The 20,712-nt window shown below is 39.9% G+C and overlaps 1 protein-coding gene and 1 non-coding gene across 35 annotated transcripts in view; both read left to right on the forward strand.

Annotated features, from left to right (window-relative positions):
* The window catches only part of NRXN1 (neurexin 1), a 1,383,669-nt gene that overhangs the window by 397,390 nt on the left and 965,567 nt on the right, over nt 1-20,712 (forward strand). The gene's annotated exons all lie outside the window — the stretch shown is intronic.
* LOC132537752 (U1 spliceosomal RNA) lies at nt 13,049-13,212 on the forward strand. The gene has a single exon (XR_009549205.1). It is a non-coding gene; the product is annotated as a U1 spliceosomal RNA (small nuclear RNA).

Raw genomic sequence — 20,712 nt, forward strand, 5'->3', positions numbered from 1 at the left:
TTGTTGTGGCCAGGTTTCAGGCTGCACCGCGGAGAAGAGAGAGAGAGGAGGTCTGGAATAAGTGGGGTACACAAATCTTTATTATAGGATGGGGGGGTGGCTCAGGCCACGTGGAGTCAGCCAACAATGGCCGTCCCCACTACCTCACCACGCAGAGAGAGAGAGAGCGCGACCCGAAGGAGCCCAGCGAGAGAGAGAGAGCGAGAGAGCCGAAGGCCCAGAGAGGCGGGGGAGTGAGGGGGCTTTTATTGGGCAATAACCAGGGGTGACGTGTGGGGGCAGGATTGGTTGAAGGGGGCACTGCGGGGCGTGGTAAAACCTGGGGGCGGAGACTGCATCAGAATAATTCCTCAGCATCATCTCCTCCTTTCCCCTTATATCTAAATGGACACAGTAAAGAAAAATGGAATGGAGCAGGCTTAAATGTTATTAAAGGGTGCTGTGCTCAGGTGGGAAGATGTAGGACTTCTGTGGAGGAGGGAAGGCTTAAATGGCTGCCAACCTTGTGAGATTTATGTGTTGCCCTGTGCTCAACCCCTCTTTAGAGAGAGAGACTTACCTGGAGGGACTCATCTCATAGGTTTAAGCGCAGCCTGCTCAACCATCTCTTCACAATATCTCTACATCTTTTTCTATCTTTATATCTAGTCATAGCATAAGATGGTTCAAAGTCTGTAAAAGACTATCGTGAAGCAGAAACCTTTTGGGCATAAACCTAAATGATATAGGGACAAGTAGGGGAGTAGTAAAAGCCAGTGTGGTGTGAAGGGGAGGGTTGGTGTGTAAAGGAACATTCCCTGCTTGGGGGGGGGGGGAGGAGCAAGGGTACATAATGAGGGAGAGGCGGGAGGGCATGACCCACCAAACAGAGGGGCTATTTGACATTGTATAGTCCTCAAGGCAACAGTCTGTAAAGTCTATGAATTACTCAGGATCAGTCTATAAAGAACCAGCAGTGTGAAGGGAAATAAGCTGCTTCAAACTTGTGTAAAATGTCTATAGGAGTCCATGAATTGGCAGGGGATGAGACGCTGCATGAGGGATGTCAGCCGCTGGAATTCTGCTTTTCTGTAGATAGCCAGCTGGAACCATCAACACGTGACAGGCAAGTCAGAAGCAAGCAGGAATCGAGAAAGTTCTGTCCCTGGAGTCTGTGTATCAGGTTCTACGGATCGCGTTAAGTGACATCTAGGGTTTTGGGAGGTGTCCCACTGTAGTTGTGCCGTCTAGTGGGTGACGTCAGGGTGTGCAGGGGTTCAGATGGTTTTTCCAGGATTCCTGTGAAAGAAACACAAACAATCTGCTTCTCGTGGTTAATTTGAACTTGTAACAAGTTAGAGGTTTATTATAGTTGATACCTCGATGATTATAATTGGTTTAAATATCTTTATGATTTTATTTAAAGGTCATCTAATGTGACCTCCTGTAGCAGTCTCTACAGCAGGATCTTGAGACCAATTTTAGTTAAAATATGTATTTTAAACAGACTCAAATTGCTTAGAGAGTTAACGTATTTTCATGACAATGATTTTAATGTTTACAGTGCCAGATTGATGCCAGATCTGTTGTGGGTTAATTTCCACAAGATAGTTACAGGGCACTTTTGGGGGCCCTCCAAAGGTGTCCTGTATATAAAATTTATATATTTTAGTTTTGGGAATGTATAGTCACGTTAAACATTTAGACTTTTACCTTAAATAGTTACCTTAGCAAATTGAATTTTACCTTGTCTGGTAATAATGTAGCTGTAGGGTTACACTTTTGACCGTTAAGTTACTGTTACCAAAATTGAGACATACCCATAAACATTTAGTTATAACACACTGGAGGAAAAAGCACCTTTGTTATAAAAACATATCATTTTAAAAACAATTTTATATCTGTCATTAGTCACACAGTTTAAGACTAAACACATGTATACCAAAACTATATATAAAAATCAAAAGAGGGAGAAAAACAAAAATTTTGGAATGTTTCTGAACATCTCCAGAAACTTTTTTTATATAAAGCCAGTTACCTTTTAGAGTACTCCGAGCAGATGGGTTATGCAAAAAAAAAATTTTGTCATTCAACACACTCACTCACAAAACACAACTGGCCAGTTATAACATAAGACATTCAGGGAAAGGGTAGGAGAGAGGTCTCTGTGAGCCAGATTTTGTAGGTTCAGCCATGTCGTATTATGGGTCCTGGGATGTATCCTGCATCTGGTCTTCTTGTAGTATTTCTTGTTCTTCAGGCATAACAGTGCCATCCTGCGGGTATTGTCAGACATGACGGGCAGGAACCCAGACAGGTTTAGAGAAATTTTGAGGGAAAACGCATGCAAAACCCCTTCTCATGGTCAATAGGGGGTCAGGCCCTTTCCAAATTTTATTGAGTGGGTCTCTCCATTTGACCTTAATGGATGGGAGGGTAGATGGTGTTTGCCAGTGAAGAATAATAGGAGGTAGGTCCGAATTATTGTAAATATTAAAGAGATTTAATGTAGTTAAGGCTTTTGCTAGCTGGATATTGGGGGGATATGTTCCTCCTTTAACTTTATTTAATTGAGCCTTAAAGGTTTGATGGGCCCTCTTGACAATGCCTTGTCCCTGTGGAATGCCTGTGGTATGAGTAATGTTCCAGAGGGAACAAAAATCTTTAAATTGTTTGCTGGTAAACGCCAGTCCACAGTCAGTTTTCAGTTGAAGAGGTAAGCCCATCACAACAAAACAGGAGAGCATATGGCTTACAAGCTTTTTAGCGCTTTCTCCTGTCTGAGCTGTAGCCCACATAAATTTAGAAAAGGTATCAATTGAGACAAACACATATTTTTGTTTGCCAAAGTTTGGTATGTGGGTGACATCAATTTGCCAAATAGCATTAGCTTTTAAACCTCGGGGGTTAACCCCAAGGGTCTGGATAGCAGGTGTCTTTATGAGACTTGCACAAAAAGAGCATGTAGTGAGGATATGTTTTAACTGTGGTACAGGAACATCAGGAAATTGAGCTCGAAGGCCTTTAAGATTAACATGGGTTAGAGAATGACATCAATAACAACAATAATAGTAACTACAACAATAAAACAATGAGGGCAACAAAAGGGAATATATATTTATAAAGCAGTACACCAAGCAAGTGATTTACAAGTGAGTTATTTCACTAGTCCATGTCTCACATAATTCTAGGATTTTTGATCTGATTAGAGGCTTCAAGGAGCTGAAGAAATATGGGTGGTAGTATCTGACACAAACAGCAAATAGATAGACGGATCAGTCCTAAAGTCCTTTCAGTCACTTGCAGTCCAGTAATTTTTGTGAATGAAATAGGCAGAGAATTATACATGACTGTAAACAATCAGTATTAAGAGCATTAAATTTAGCATAAATCAAGCACAACTTGGAGAAACACAAATACTAAATTATCTAAGAAGATATAACTTTCCTGAACCTCAACAGCATAATCTGCAAAATGGTCTTAAGATTGGTGCCATGAGCTAGGAAAATAGCATAATGCTTGTTTATGCAAAAGATCTGTATGCCTGAGGCTCCAAAATCCCTGTCTCAATCCCCACCTAACATAAACCAGAGCTAAGTAGTATTCTAGAGCTAAGTAGTGTTCTATTCTCTCCCTCTCTCTCTCTCTATATATATATGCCATTAAATAATAAAAATATCTTTTAAAAATTGGTCTTGTGTTTGTGAAAATTAATTAAGATAAATTATGCATTGGCCCAGCACAGTATATGACACCTTTCAAAATTTCATAACTCTCAAATCTAGGAGACATGCTGAACTACTGGGAATTCATTATCAAACTATTCTGAAAGGCTACAGATGCTATATTTAGAAGAAGGCATAGGGTAGAATAATCTACAAATTACATTATTACATGTATGACAAAAAGACATTAAGTGTATTTGTATATGCCTGGAGCTGCTCTGAAAAAAATTATAATGGGAATACTAACAATGACAACAACTAAAATAGTAATCATCTTTGAAAATAGTATTAACTGAGAGGAAATGTAGTAAGAAGCAGATGAGAAACAAAGACAAGGTATAATTTATAATTTTGTTAACTTCAAAAGTTTGAGGATGTAGTGAGGACTAGAATTTATTTTATTTTATTATATACTGAGATGACCACCTTTTAAACAGTAAAAAAAATAAGAGGGCAGGTGGGGCGGTAGCATAGAGGGTTAAGCGCACATGGCACCGTGAAGATCCAAGTTCGAGCCTCCCCCACACCCCCCTCTCAGGGGCAAGCAGTGAAGCAGGTCTATAGGTGTCTATCTTTCTCTCCTCCTCTCTGTCTTCCCATCCTCTCTCGATTTCTCTCTGTCCTATCCAACAACAACAACAGCAATGACAACAATAACAATACCTACAACAGGGCAACAAAAATGGGAAAAAATGGTCTCTAGCAGCAATGGATTCATAGTGCAGGCACAGAGCCTAGGCGATAACCCTGAAGGGGAAAAAAAAAAGAGTAGTATCATGTTCTCATTAAACTCAGTGTGAAACCTAAGATTTCAGGGGCTAGAGAGCTAGTTCAGCATGTTAGACCACAGGACTTGCATATCTGAGAGCATAGGCTCCATTCTGGGCATCCCCATAAGGCAGAGCTAATTGTGTTGGTATCTTCTAATTCTGCTTTTAAAAACCCCTTCTGTTTCATTTGGTTTAGATCCCCCCTGCTTAACACTATTCTATTTGCATAACCACTTCATTCTATTTACATGGCCTCTGTTAACAAGCACCACCTTCCCTCCAGGGCATTGGTGGTTTAGTGGTAGAATTCTCACCTGCTCCACCCCCTCTCCTTGTCACACCCTGATCCTCTCCTTGTCACACTCTGATTTTCACCAGTCACTTTTCTCTCCACCCTCTCTATGTCACATCCTGTTTCCACCCTACTTGGTAAGTATATATAAAGACAGCATTGTGAGTTTTACAGTACCTTGAGTTTAGCTTAGCTCGGCTTAGATTGTGCTGCGTCCTGCATGAATAAAGAGATACTGCCTACAGCTCAACCATGAGTCCCTGGTCGTCTGTTACCCTCCCGTGAAGCCAGCTCGGCAAAAACAACATAGCCCGGCGAAAACAAAATATGGCGCCCAACGTGGGACCGGACCTGCGCAACTCCCAGATAAGTGAAGACTTTGCCTACCTATGCACTATGGTCTTCTCTTCTATTTATGAAGAGGTTTGCCAAAGCCTCTACTGTTTCATTATGAGACAGTTTCTCTGTTTCTGGAACATTTTACTCTGGGCCACACTTTGTTTCCCTGACCGGGATCATAGAGCTTGGGAGATACACGGAGATTTCTCCTTGGACTTTCTGGATTCCCTTGCCCATGTTTCCCGAGGAGAAGGACTGCATTTTGCTCTGGGCCACAATTTGGTTCTTTATGACCGTGATCGTAGACCTTGGGATATGCATGGGGATTTCCACTGTGACTTTCTGGACTTCTTCTCGCATGTTTCCCATGGAAAAGGACTACTCTAATTTGAGAAACGTTCTCCAGTACCCTGGCAGTCCCCAAGAATGGAGACACGTGGTTAGTTCTACTCTCCTGGTTGTATTCTTTCTTTGATGGGAAGACACTTTTAAAAATGGGTGCCTGAAGCAATCCAGCAGGAACAGTCAGAAGCACCCTAAATGGAATTTCGAGGAGCTTTTTGGACTAGGATGCCCTCCGGGGACTCTTGATGCTACATGGTGAGATCTGTTTTGTAAGAGAGTGATTTGAATGACTGAATTTTTGTTTGACATTGACTTAAAAAAAAAAAATGCTGGACGCAGCCATGATTTCTAGAGACATCCAGAAACAATCCAAAAAAATTGTTTTTCCCTCCTTTGATTTCTTTTTTACGTCTTGGCATAAATCCGAAACATTTAATCCTGAAACGGTATGAGTTATGGGTGGGGCAGATAGTGCAATGATTGTGTTAATTATTCTCATGCCTGAGGCTTTTAACCGTGGTTCTTCTGTTTACCTTTCCACATTTTATTGAGTTTAAACTGTTTAAACAAACCTTAAAATCATACTAGAAAGGACTTCCAATTATAATGGAGTTATCAATTATAGTAAACTTCTAATCTGCTACAAGTTTTGTTAGACAAGTAAGTGAATTTCAGCTGTCAAGTCTTCACATGAAAAAGCATCTACTCAAATGAAAATTTCTGGAAATGCATTTGGACCCCTGTTCTCTGACATCGCCCACAAGATGGAATGACTACAATGCACCCCCAGAAACCAATGAGGTGACCTGGCATGACCTGAAGAAACAGATTCACAGACTACAAAGATCACTCTCCACAGAAAATCAGAATTCTGGTGGCCGACATTCCCCATCGAGACAGACATGCAGTGTTTCATCCCTTGGCATTTTTCTTCTGTGGTCAACTACTTTGGACTGACACCTCCATCAGACTTACTGGTACACGCTGCTGTGTTTCTCAAAGACTAACTTCAGCCAATTGCCTTGAGACTTTATAGACCATGTACCCTCGCCTGCAGGCTTTGTCCCCAGAGGTAGAAAATTCTCCCTCCTTATTAGGTTATGCCCACAGAGGCATGAAGCGCCCCAAGAGGCAAGAGATGCCCACAGAGGCAGGAAACACCCTTTGAGGCAAGAGATGCCCCCAGAGGCATGAAATGCTCCCAGAGGCAAGAAATGCCCTTTCGCCTGCTAGGCCTTGCCCTTTGAGACAAGAAACGTTCCCCTTGGCATCACACTGGTTATTGCTGCTCGCCTATTTTGTTTTCCATGTCTTATGCCAGTTCTTTTGAAAATGCCTGTATGATATAGGTTTCTGTTCACCCCTACACAGCTATTCCCCTGACAGAGATGAAGCCTTTTACAGACATTGACCCAGTTATATATGGCCATTAAGTAAGAGGGAGATGTTGGGGAATTGTGAGGATGTGGTTGAGCTTGGAAGGGCTTGAGCTTGAGGGGTATGTCAATCCTGTTAGTCTCTCTCTCCACGGAGAGGTTGAGCAAGGAGGGACAGTAGAACCCCAAAAAGGTGTGCCTCTTATCAGTCTCCCTGCCTCACAAAGTGCCCCGCAATCCCAATACTATGGCCATTAGTTAAAAAGAAAGGGGGAATTGTTGGTATCTTCTAATTCTGCTTTTAAAAACCCCTTCTGTTTCATTTGGTTTAGATCCCCCCTGCTTAACACTATTCTATTTGCATAACCACTTCATTCTATTTACATGGCCTCTGTTAACAAGCACCACCTTCCCTCCAGGGCATTGGTGGTTTAGTGGTAGAATTCTCACCTGCTCCACCCCCTCTCCTTGTCACACCCTGATCCTCTCCTTGTCACACTCTGATTTTCACCAGTCACTTTTCTCTCCACCCTCTCTATGTCACATCCTGTTTCCACCCTACTTGGCAAGTATATATAAAGACAGCATTGTGAGTTTTACGGTACCTTGAGTTTAGCTTAGCTCGGCTTAGATTGTGCTGCGTCCTGCATGAATAAAGAGATACTGCCTGGGGGTCGGGTGGTGGCGCAGTGGGTTAAGCACATGTGGCGCAAAGTGCAGGGACTGGCGTAAGGATCCCAGTTCGAGCCCCCGGCCCCCCACCTGCAGGGGAGTCACTTCACAGGTGGTGAAGCAGGTCTGCAGGTGTCTATCTTTCTCTCCCCCTCTCTGTCTTCCCCTCCTCTCTCCATTTCTCTCTGTCCTATCCAACAACGAATAGCGTCAACAATGGCAATAATAATAACCACAACGAGGCTACAACAAGGGCAATAAAAGGGGGAAAAATGGCCTTCAGGAGTAGTGGATTCATGGTGCAGGCACCAAGCCCAGCAATAACCCTGGAGGGAAAAAAAAAAAAAGAGATACTGCCTACAGCTCAACCATGAGTCCCTGGTCGTCTGTTACCCGCCCATGAAGCCAGCCCGGCGAAAACAACATAATTGGTTTTCTGACTCTCTTATAAATTTTTTTTAATTTTTTAATCTTTATTTATTTATTGGATAGAGGAAGTCAGACATTGAGAGGGAAGAGGGATAGAAAAAGCAAGAGACAGACACCTGCAGCCCTGCTTCCACTCACAAAGCTTTCCCCATGCAGAGGAACCCAGGTCCTTGCTCTTTGCAACATGTGTGCTTAACCAGGTGTGCCACCACCTGGCCCTTAAACTTTTTTTAAATAAAAAATTAAGTTGGAACTACAGCCTTAATTCTCCATCTCTCAAATTAAGTAATTTGAGAATACTTACAACTGTATCTTTTGGCATAAATTATATGAAGTAATATCCCCACCAAAGATATTTACACACTAACACTTGGGTCCTTTAGATATTTGTTGACATAGTAAAAATTATTTTGAAATTAAGGCTATGAATGTTAGACTAGAGATACTACTCTAGACTATCTGTGTTGGCTTTTTTTTTTTTTTTTGCTTAGATTTTTATTTTAGCTTTATTTATCTATTTTATGAGAGAATGAAGATGAAAGAATTCAAAGCACTCTCCACTCCAGCATATACAGTACAATTCATACACTCTAACCATTGAGCTACCTTTCTGGCCTCCGAGTTAGCACTAATTGAATGAGTCCTTAATAATGAAACATTTAGTCTGAAACAAGGAGAGTTAAAACAGAAGGGAAAATCAAAGTGATATTAAGTATAGAAGACACTTTACTTGGCATAATCAAAAATTGAAGAAAGGGAAGCCACTACTCAAAATTCAGTCCACTAGTGTCAGCCAGCAAAGAAAGTTAACCTGAGTACAACAAATCACTAGTAACTGAATTTGGCCAAAAAATCTAAATTGACTTAGAAGCAGATTTACCCTAAGAGTCTATAAAAAATATTACAGCACTACCAACACTTTCACTTTAGTCTAAGCAAAAAGCACACATTGTATCTAAATTTATGACCTGCACAGTTGTGAGATAAAACTTGGTACTGTTTTAAGTTATTTAGGGTGATTTTACAGCAACCATTAGGAAAATACATAAACGGCATGTTAACATCAATAATTCTTACACCCACAAAACAATGAAATCAACATCCTTTGAATACCATTTATTTAACTCTTTCTTCACATTCTGTTTCCTTAGCATACATAGACCTGATTGTAAGACTGAAGACAAAGTAACAAAGTGATCATCATTTAATAATTGTCTTCTTTGTTCTAAAAAGTAATATCTTTGCAAAGCTGTTTAACTTTTAGTCAATGAAGCTAAAATTAAGTACAATGGGGTGTCCAAATCTTCAGTCATCTGAACTGTTTAACAGTTTTGAATGGAAGAGTCCAATCAGCATCAACTCTCTTTTAAAAGTAATCAGCATGCCATATCTAGCTACATTTCATATAATTTAGTTTTCAATGTCATATAACACAAGTCTTATATTTAATTATATGAAGTCAATATTGACATGACAGTAATCTTTACAAGACCACTGATAATTTTTTTGGGGGGGCAAGATATTTAGTAAGGGACCAGGCAGTGGCACACCTGGTTGAGCACACACACTGCAGTGCACAAGGACCCAGGTTCAAGCCCCTGGTCCCCATCTGCATGGGGAAGGCTTCATGAGTGGTGAAGCAGGGCTGCAGATGTCTCTCTTTCTCCCTCTCAATTTCTGTCTATCCAATAATAAATTAAGTAAAAAAAATTTTTTTAAAGAATAAAAAAGATACTTAGTAAATGGTAGGGTCAAAACAAACAACAAAACTAAGACTAAAGATTAAGTTTAAAACATATAATATATGCCACAAGCTTTGTTTATATAACCTTGCCATACTACTAATAACAGCTCTAATTTACAAAAGTCTTTGCAATCTTTCTTCAATACAGAACATTCTATGTTATTAAATATCATATTGTGATGCTACTACTGTATATCATCTTAGAAGAGCATACACTGGAGTTAAGAAATCACCTAAGGGGGTCAGGCAGTAGCACAGCGGGTTAAGCGCACATGACGCAAAGCGCAAGGACTGGAGTAAGGATCCTGGCTCAAGCCCTGGCTCCCCACCTACAGGGAAGTCACTTCACAGGCGGTGAAGCAGGTCTGCAGGTGTCTATCTTTCTCTCCCTCTCTCTGTCTTCCCCTCCTCTCTCCATTTTTTTCTGTCCTATCCAACAATGAACAACATCAAAAACAACAATAATAACCACAACAAGACTACAACAACAAGGGCAACAAAAGGGGGAAAAAAATGGCCTCCAGTAGCAGTGGATTCATGGTGTAGGCACTGAGCCCCAGCAATAACCCTGGAGGCAAAAAAAAAGAAAAAAAAAGAAAGAAATCACCTAAGATCTATCTCTCACTTTTGATAAAAGCACTGTTTCCTACCTCTGAAGAATTATGAGAAATATGAGATCAGTAAACAGTGTAGGTCATTGTATAATACAGATGCTTGACATTTTATTGATTTTTAAATCATTTTATTGGGAGTGGTGATTAAGTGTTTACAGTAGAGTTGTTGACATATGAATACAATTTCCTATCTCCTGACAGTTGTCGGCAAAATACTTTCACTTACAACTTGAGTCATTTTCTACTATCTTGCACCTCTCTTCTTCCTCCTTCCCCAGACTGCTTTATCTTGGTGCAATACAGGATGCTTAAGATTTTAAAGGTATATAGCTAGCTAGTGTTTTGGGGATAGATTTCATAGAAAAGGGTTACTTTTCAGATGTGAAAATATGCAGGGAAATGAAGATAGTTTTTTTAGAAAGCAAGAATTGGGAAAGAGAAAAGCCTAAGTGATATCAGTTCTGATTGAAAGAAAAAAATTCTCCTGTTTATTTTCTAGTTAATGATGTCTTATCCTAGTGCTTTCAGATTTTTGAACTCAATATATTTGAATTTTTAAAATTTATTGAGATCTCAAAGTACTTTATCTTTATGCAGGTTATATCTATTAATTTTTGCTACATATATGATGATAAAACATTTAAATGTGCATTAAAGTGTTTAAAACAACAATAGTCACCTTTGATATGTTAAGATTAATAATATACTTTCATGAAAAAATAACTTTCTTTAAAAATTTGTTTTAATTACTGTATTTATTTATTGGATAGAAAGAGCCAGAAATTGAGAGGGAAGGGGGTGATAGAGAGGGAGAGAGACTGAGAGACACCTGAAGCACTGCTTCGCCACTCACAAAGCTTTCCCCCTGTAGGTGGGGGCCAGGAGCTTGAACCAGGGTCCTTGTACATTGTAACATGTGCACTCAGCCAGGAAAAAGTAACTTTCTAAAACTGAAATGCCTTAGTAAATAGTAACATTGTTTTACCTTATTGAAAATCTTGTATGTTCTTCTGCAAATGACTTCTGTTATTATACATATTATGTACCTTTTAGACCACTCCGTTGTATATTCGTGGGGGAAAAAAATGAAAATGTTATGGAGTCTTCTTCCTGATGTAGTTTAAGGACCTATGCAGTATCTTTAGATAACACTTTGAGAGCTGCTTTCCTAGACTTCCAACAAATATCTACTTAGTACTTATTAAGTGCCAAGTCCTTTTCTAAGGTACAAAATACATACTAAACAAGACAAATAGTGATCTTTTCCCTAGGAAGGATCTACGGCCCTCAGTTAGAACAAGATAGTGGTTTGGTGGAGGATGAGCTATACTGACATATACTTAGGGAAATATATAACCTAAAAAACTTCCATTTTCTTTTGAGACAAAGACTGATCTAGTATTGAAATAGGTAAAATGATTTTAGATAATGGTAGATATAACAAAAAACAAAACAGGCATTGTGGTACACAGGGATTTTACTTCCTTTGTTGTAGGAGATTTAGATATGAATAGAAATCAAGAGTTAGAGTGGTTCTGAAAGTTAGCTTGAGATAGTGACTTTAATAAGTAGCTTCAGAAAATGCAGACATATACAGAGCTAAACTAAGTATTTCAGAGGCCTGGCAGTGGCACACCCAGTTAAGCACACATAGTGTGAAGCACAAAGACCCACATAAGGATCCAGGTTAGAACCCACCTCCCCACCTGCAGGAGTGGGGGTGCTTCACAAGTGGTGAAGCAGGTTTGCATGTGTCTTTTCTCTCCCTATCTTCCCCTCCTCTCTCAATTCCTCTTTGTCTTATCCAATAAAATGGAAAAAAAATATCCACCAGGAGCAGGGGATTCGTAGCGTTGGCACCGAGCCCCATCAATAAACCTTGAGGCAAAGAAGGAAGGAAGGAAGGAAGGAAGGAAGGAAGGAAGGAAGGAAGGAAGGAAGGAAGGAAGGAAGGAAAAAAAATTATTTTGACAGAACAACAAAGACTCCAAAGTAAACTGAAGAGTTAAAAGAACAAAATGATTAATCTGGAGGCAGAGTAAATGCTATGAAAGAATGAGATGAAGAATGGTGAATCAAAGCAAGAAAAAAGATGTGAGATTAATCAGGGGTCTTAAGTGACAATAGACCAGGTAAGAGATACTGGTGGTTCTTTTGGGGGCTAGGAAAGAAAATAACAAGCAGACACAGGATTCAGAATATGATGGCAAAATTGATAGAACCACTATATTAATTTTCCCTTCATTCTGGTTAAATATTTGTCTAACTTGTCAAAATCACTTTGAAGTATGTTCCAGTCTTCAAGGTCATAACACTATTTTCATCTTTCATTAATCACAGCTTTAATGTGTACCCTTCATCTCTTTTAGACTACCTAGCTTATAAATCTATATCAACTCATAACTTGCTTCATTCTCTTATAATGTCTTTTCTATAGCAACTTTTCTTGTATATTCAAAATGAAGATAACTGTCAGTTCATGTTAAAGCCTAGAAATAATGACACCCAAGTTTTCCATACAGAATTACTCCTTGAAAAACATATTTACCATTGTTCTTTCTATGTCCACATGCCCCCCACCCTTAACACCAAATGCATTATCTTCACCTGGTTGTTGAGAGCAAACATGGCAACTTCTATTATCTTATTTCTGGTAAAATAGAACAAATTTGCTCATGAGGAATGTTTGTTTATTAAAGGAGCTCTCAATAAAAGAAAACCAGAGATCTGGGAACTAAAGTTGAAATAAAGAATGATCCTGCTATACTTACCTGGCAGAGGAAAAACCATCATCAGGCAGGTGGTTTTCCCAGGGTGAGACTTGTCCATTGCACTTGGGATTTGTTGACCCCTGCAATTTCCCCAAATGTAGGAAACTGTATTGCATAATTTCTGTTAGTGGGGGACTGCGTGCACACTCTCCTCTGTTAAAATAATAATTATAAAAAGAATGATACTGCCCTGGGCTGTGGGAATAGCATTGCATATATATATACTTGCTTCCTATTAAATTCAAATTATTCCCCAAAAGTATTTACAAACCCTCATCCAAAAATGCATATTTTAATCTTCATAGCTGTATTGGTTTATTTATTGAAAGTTGCTTTAACAGGTACAGTAGGGAATAAGAGTGAAATGAATAGGTATGGGAAGAATTGTAGCTCTCTGTCTTTCACCACTCTGCCTTGACTTCCCCTGTTCTCTCTTTATCTATTTTTATGTTCTGTACCAAAGTATGATTTAGCTGAGTGTAAAAACATGCTTGAAGAGCTGTATATACTTAGCACTCATCACAATATTATTTCTGGGAAAAAATAAGAAAAGAGATTTCTTTCTTTAAAAAATATGATTTATAATACTGTTGGTCACTTGCTTCACGGCCTGTGAAGCGACTCCCCTGAAGATGGGGAGCCAGGGGCTCAAATCGGGATCCTTACATAGGTCCCTGGCTTAGTGCCATGTGCGCTTAACCCACAGGTCTGCAGGTGTCTTTCTCTCCTCCTCTCTGTCTTCCCCTCCTCTCTCCTTTTCTCTCTGTCCTATCTAACAATGACATCAATAACAACAATAATAAGTACAATAGCAATAAAAAACAAGAACAAAAAGGAAAATAAAATAAATAAATAAAATACGTTTTAATTTTATAGCTGCTAATAATTCTGTTTTGCTTTTTATACAGCTGTTTATCATAACTGTATATCCTCACAATTGTATTATTAAATTATTTATATCCTGATGATAATAATCATTAAATTAGGACTTAGAGGAAGGAAGTTAATTCAGTTAACTTGTGCACCTCTCCCCACACAATTCCAATAAAACCAAAGACTTGTCCTAGTTTTCTTATTAACTGGAGGTTTTGGTAGGTAAATAGATGACTAATATTTGCTAGGAGAAGTTGCACATTTCTATCTTTAAAATGATTTTCTTGGCTTAGGTACCTATAATAAGTAGAATCCAGCCTCTGTGACATATGATAAATAAGACTGGCACAAACACTGTGCCACTAGCTGGACCACTGAATGTTTTCTCTTAATACCGTAATAGTGTACCTTTGAAATTACGCTGCAAACGGATTACTTAAGTTATTCAGTCTCTGAGAATCTGCATAAACAGTCTGATTCTCACATTTGTCAGTAGATAGTAGAATAATGTGTTCTGAAGGAAGGAATCTCAAGTAGAAACTTCACAATTAAGAAGCCATCTTGGTGACTGAAGAAATTATTCAGCTGATAGAGCTCAGTGCTTACACATCAAAGACTCCCAGTTGGATTCCTCATTGCATCATGTGCTAGAGTGGTTCCTTCTCTTCTTATTTTTTTTCTCTCTCTCATGTGAAACACTGTCTTTTTGTGTGCATGTCTCATATGAAATTACAAAATCTTTTAATAAAGTTTTTTTTTCTTACTCCAACTGAAATGTTACTGACACAATATGTTAGTAAATGGTCTTTTTTATTGGATTGGTGAAATCAAAGCCACCCTTGTAAGCAGTGAAATGCCTGAATTAATTTCAGTTGTTATAAATCAAAATTAAGCCTAGGAAACTCAACCCATAAATAACTATAGAGAATCAAGCTGCTGTTTTCCTAGAGTCACTCTCAGATCAATTTGCATGGAGGTGATGTAGCTAAAAGATAAGGGAATTGTGTGTCTGCCCAGTTAGTAACAGTCACTAGGATTTACAGTACCCAACAGTTAAAAAAAAAAAAAGAAAAAGAAAGAAAAAATAATATTTTTTATTCAAGGAAGTCATGTACTACTGAAATGAGGACCTTTTACTTTTGCAGTGATCTTTCTTGTTACATAGACTTTTTTTTTCCTATATTAAATATACAAGTTTGGGATAAGTGGATTATCTGGGGTTAGTGAGATAGCTCACTTTGATAGGGTGCTGCTTAGTTATGTATGCAACTGAGATTCAAATCTGGCCTCCCCCATATTGAATGAAACTTCAGTGATGCAATTTCCCTTTCTCTCCTCCCCCTCTCTCTACTTCACTCTCTTTCTCTCTCTCTTCCCACCCTCTCCATCCTAAAAATAAATAAATAAATAAATATCTGATTTTACCTCAAAGCCATTAGGATAAACAAAATATAACTCCTACCTCCTTCTAATTAATTAATTACCCTTTGGTATAATTATTCTTCTTCTGGTTGTTTTTTTTTTTTTCCACTTGAATGTAACCAAATAAAAATGATAATTCTTAGACTTTGACTCTAAAGAAAAACTGGTAATTCAGTCATCCTGATTGATCAGTTTTAAATAGTTCTCAGAGTAAGAGATGATTACTTTGGGTGGGGCTAGACAGCATTCTAGTTCTTCTTCTTCTAGCGTTTGCCCTTCTTCTGTAGCCAGTCAACAGCGTCAGGTTGAGCCTGATGTAAAGTTTCGAGACCTCCTTTGAATCTGGAGAGGTGGCGGTCCTTGACTATGTGGGTCATAGTCTGTCTGTAGCTGCAGGGGCAGTTTGGGTCATCTCTGGCTCCCCAGCAATGGAACATAGCGGCGCACTGGCCATGGCCTGTTCGATAGCGATTGAGGAGGGCCCAATCATAACGAGCTAGGTCAAAGCCGGGTTGACGCTTGCAGGGGTCTATGATGAGGTGTTTGTTCTTTACCTCAGCTGACTGCCAACTCTGTTTCCAAGAGTCTGGAACAGAGAAGTTCATTGTAGGCGTAGGAGACCAGATTGGATGACGAGACATCAAGCGTTGGACAGGGTAGGCGAAGATATCCGCATATATTGGCAGGTCCAGTCAAGCGTAGGCGTGGGAAATGAACTTAGATAATGCCGCATCCTGATGAATATCTGGCAGGGCAATGTTGCTAAGAACTGGCAGCCATGGAACCGGGGTGGAATGGATGGTTCCTCATGGAGGAATATAATTTGGAATCGACCAAGTGGACATGGGGGCTACGGAACCATACTGGGGCACAGTATTCTGCAGTGGAATAGCATAATGCCAGAGATGATGATCGTAGTGTGGAAGCACTCGCGCCCCATGAGGAGCTGGCCAGTCTTGCAATGATGTTATTCCTCGCGCCCACCTTTGCTGCAGTTTTTATGAGATGTTCGTGAAATGACAGAGTGCGATTGAGAGTAACGCCAAGATAGACTGGCTGGGCTTCATGCCGGATTCTCGTATCGTCAAGCTGCACATTAAGCTCACACGAGGCCGAGGCATGGTGTAGGTGGAAAACAGATGATACCGTTTTTGCAGTGCTAGGGATTAGTCACCATTTTTTTAGTCATCAGATATCAGAGACATGTCTTTTGTGAGTGTTCCTGTCCCACATCTTGGAATCCAAATCTACGCCCAAAATTTGGCATCGTGCGAAGATAATAGTTTTGAAACCAAAGAAAGACCCAACACTGGCCGCCAGCTATAGACCAATTTCTCTCCTCTCCGTGTGTTACAAACTCCTTGAGAGGCTGCTTCTGTCACGAATTTCTCCTCTTACAGAGAAATTCCTATCACCCGCCCAAGCTGGTTTCCGCCCAGGAAGATCTACCTGCGAACAAGTCCTGGCCCTCTCAACTTACATTGAAAATGGATTCCAGAAGAATTTAAAGATGGGTGCTGTCTTTGTTGATCTCACAGCAGCCTATGACATGGTCTGACATCGTGGTCTCCTAGTCAAGATCTCAAGATGCCTGCCTCCATGGGTGGCCAACACTATATTGTTTCTTCTCCAAAACAGAAGATTCCGGGTGCATCTGGGTGACAAGTCTAGCAGATGGAGAGTTGCCTCAAGTGGCCTCCCCCAGGGCTCTGTTCTGGCTCCTACGCTATTTTATATTTACATCAGTGACCTCCCAGAAACTTCTTCAAGGAAGTTCATCTACGCCGATGACATCTGCTGTGCAACTCAGGCATCCAAGTTCGACATCCTCGAGCATTCTAGTTATGCAAAGAGACTTTCCTGCCTGAGGCTTTAAAGTCCCAGGTTCAATCCCCTTCACCACCATAAATCAGACCTGATAAGTACTCTGGTAAAAGAAAAAAGGAAAAAGAAATAAAGAAAAAGAAAAGAAATAATTACTTCAACAGACAGATAAAGGAAGTTATATAATGATACATACTAGGCATATTTCAGGGATGTTAGTTATTTATAGTATGCAGACTATAAATTCACTCAAGATGCAATTTAGTTCCATTTGTTATACATTCACTCATAAAATGAGAAGAAAAGGAGGGCCACAATGGTAAAATAACTGTCTAATGTGCCACGAAAGCATAAGAACGTCAAAGCTCCAGTTTTTATCTTCTAATTCCTGTGATGTTCTGTAGTGGAGGGAAATTGGCACTTTGATAGTGGGCAAAGTGTAATAACTTTTATTTTAAAGCAGCATTAAATTGTACCCCTAAAATATAAACAGTCTGGTAAATCAACACTACTTATGTGAGAAATTGTGTGAAAATGTACCGTCTAAGCCTTAGAAAGAGACTAAGACACAAGAGTTGGAACCAAGGCAAAAAACAAACAAACAAAACCATATATATGGTGCAAGGGGTCTAACCCAGCAGGCACACCTAAGATGATCTTGGGGCTTTTTATACATTATTAGGAGATAATAATGAGCTATCCTCTTCCCGTTGGTAAGTGAGAGCTGGCTCACCATCTAACTACATTTGGGCTGGGGAAGAAGCCAGTGAATGGAAAGTGAGGAGGGGACCAGGTGGGCTAGGTTAACTCTGAAGAAAAACAGGATGTAGTTGTAGTCTGTAGACACAGAGTCAGGGGGCTGCAATCACATGGGCCTAATAAGAGCTAAGGACTACAGTCAGATGAGCCCTTTATCACACTTTGATGAAAAAAAAAATTCTGTGATTGTTCTTCTGTAGTCTAACATATTAACATTTGTTTTCAGTTGGCAAGATAACTCAGCTGGGTCTAACACCTGCTTTGTCATGCATAGTACCCAGGTTCAAGACTTCCTCATTCTCTCTCATCACTACTCTGACAATAATTTTAATGGCATCTATCCATCTCTCTGTTTCTGTCTTTTTCTTTCTAGCTGAAAAAGCAGACTCAGAGCAGTAAAGCCCTAGTGACACTAAAAAACATTATTATACTGAAGTTATAGTTAATGTTTTTAACTAATAGTCATTGACTATAAATACCACTCATCTCTGTTTATTAGCTTATATATAGTTAACACCCCCCCAATATAAATAAAATGGAGTGAATCATACCATTAGTTTACAAATCTAGCTGCTGTCTTGAAACTGTATCAACTAGGACTGGTGGTGGCAAGCACAGTAGTGCTCACACATTACTATGCTCAAGGACCCAGGTTTAAGCCCCTGGTCCCCATACGGAAGTGGGAAGTTTGAAGAATAGTGAAGCAGTATTTTAGATGTTTCCCCTTCCCTCTTTCTCTCCCTGTCTCTTTCCCTTTCTTTTCTTTTTTTTTAATAATTTTTATTACTTTATTGGATAGAGACAGTCAGAAATCAAGAGGGAAGGTGGTGATAGAGAGGGAGAGAGACATCTGCAGCCCTGCTTTACCACTCATGAAGCTTTCCCCTTGCAGGTAGGGACCGGGGGCTCGAGCCTGGGTCCTTGCACATTGTAAAACATGTGCTCAACCAGGTGTGCCACCACCCAGCCCCTCTCTTTCCCTTTCTATGTCTATCAAAAAAAAAAAAAAAAAAAAAGGAAGAGGGTGCCGGGCAGTAGTGCACCAGGTTAAGTGCACATAGTATGAAGGGCAAGGGGCACGCTTCACAAGCAGTGAAGCAGGTCTGCAGGTGTTTGTCTTCCCCTCCCCTCTCAATTTCTCTTTGTCCTCTCCAACAACAGCAGCAATGGAAAAAAAGATGGCCACTAGGAGCAGTGGATTTATAGTACAGGCATCTAGCCCCAGCGATAACCCTGGAGGCGGAAGGAAGGAAGGAAGGAAGGAAGGAAGGAAGGAAGGAAGGGAGGGAGGGAGGGAGGGAGGGAGGGAGGAAGGAAGGAAGGAAGGAAGGAGGGGAGGAAAGGAGGAAGGGAGGAAAGGAGGAAGGGAGGGAAGAAAGGGAGGAAGGAATGAAGGAAGGGGGTCGGGGATAAGAAGAGGAGGAAAGAAAAACAGAAAAAGAACAAAAGAAAAGGTTGCTGGACCCCAGCAATAACTCTAGTGACAAAACAAACGACAACAAAAAACTATTCCAACTTTTCCAAATTAACAGTACATAAATTAAATCCTAGTTGTCATCTTTTTTTTTTTTTAACTTTCATAACTCCTTAGTCACTAGTGATAGTAACCATGTTCGTTTGTTTGTAATTGCCACCAGGTATTTCTTGGGCTCAGTGCTTACATTAAGAATCACTGCTCCCGGGCTGGATGGTAGCACAGTGGGTTAAGCACAGATGGGGTAAAGCATGAGGATCAATGCAAAAATCCTGGTTGGAGCCCCTGGCTCCCCACCTGGGGGCGGGGAGTCGCTTTGCAAGCAGTGAAGCAGGTCTGCAGGTATCTATCTTTCTCTCTTCCTCTCTGTCTTCCTCTTCTCTCTTGATTTCTCTCTATCCTGTCCAACAACAACATCTATAACAACAATAACAACCACAACAAGGGTAACAAAATGGGAAAAATGGCTTTCAGGAGCGGTGGATTCATAGTGCAGGCACCGAGCCCCAACAGTAACCCTGAAAGCTTAAAAAAAAAAAAAAAAAAGATCACTGCTCTTAGCTACCCCCCACCACCACCAAACACACACAGGGACCGATGTTCAAACCTGGATGTGGTAATGGGTGTGCTACCATCTAGTTTCACTGTTATTTTAATGCAGAAAAATAACTATTTTTTTAGAGTGTTGACCAGTGTAAGCAATTATGCTATTTTGGCATTTGTCATACATTTTGTTCTTTATCAGTTATGTAGTCTTTGCATACAAATGTAGGCAACGAAAATTCCCTTGGTACAATAAACCAAATGAATTTGACTGCATTTCTCCACATACAGGGGGGGAAGCTTCACAAGTAGTGAAGCAGAACTGCAGACTCTATTTGTCTCCCTCTCTATCACCCTTTTTCCTTCTGGATTTCTGGCTGTCTCTACCCAATAAATAAATAAATATAATAATTTTTTCAAAAAAGGATGCAGGGATAATATTCATAAAGTGAGCACTTTGGCTGTCAGATGAAACAGTGATTGATAGTGGAACTTTAATGTTGTGCTAACATGAAAAAAAGGGGCAAATTAAAATATTAGTGAATAATTGTTTAAACAGCACACTAATAGAGTGACTCACAGTACTCAAAAGGAAAGGAAAAGAAAAAAAAGATCTTATCTCCATTTTTAAATCTCAAGTTATTATTGCTGAGAAGTCTAACAAGATTTATTACAAAAATAGCTTTTTGTTGATGGCTCATAAAATAAGCAGGAATAAAATAGTGGTGGATGAGTGATTTTAGATTCTCTGTGTTATATCA

The sequence above is a fragment of the Erinaceus europaeus genome, chromosome 3, assembly GCF_950295315.1.
Source record: "Erinaceus europaeus chromosome 3, mEriEur2.1, whole genome shotgun sequence".
NCBI classification, from domain to species: Eukaryota; Metazoa; Chordata; class Mammalia; order Eulipotyphla; family Erinaceidae; genus Erinaceus; species Erinaceus europaeus.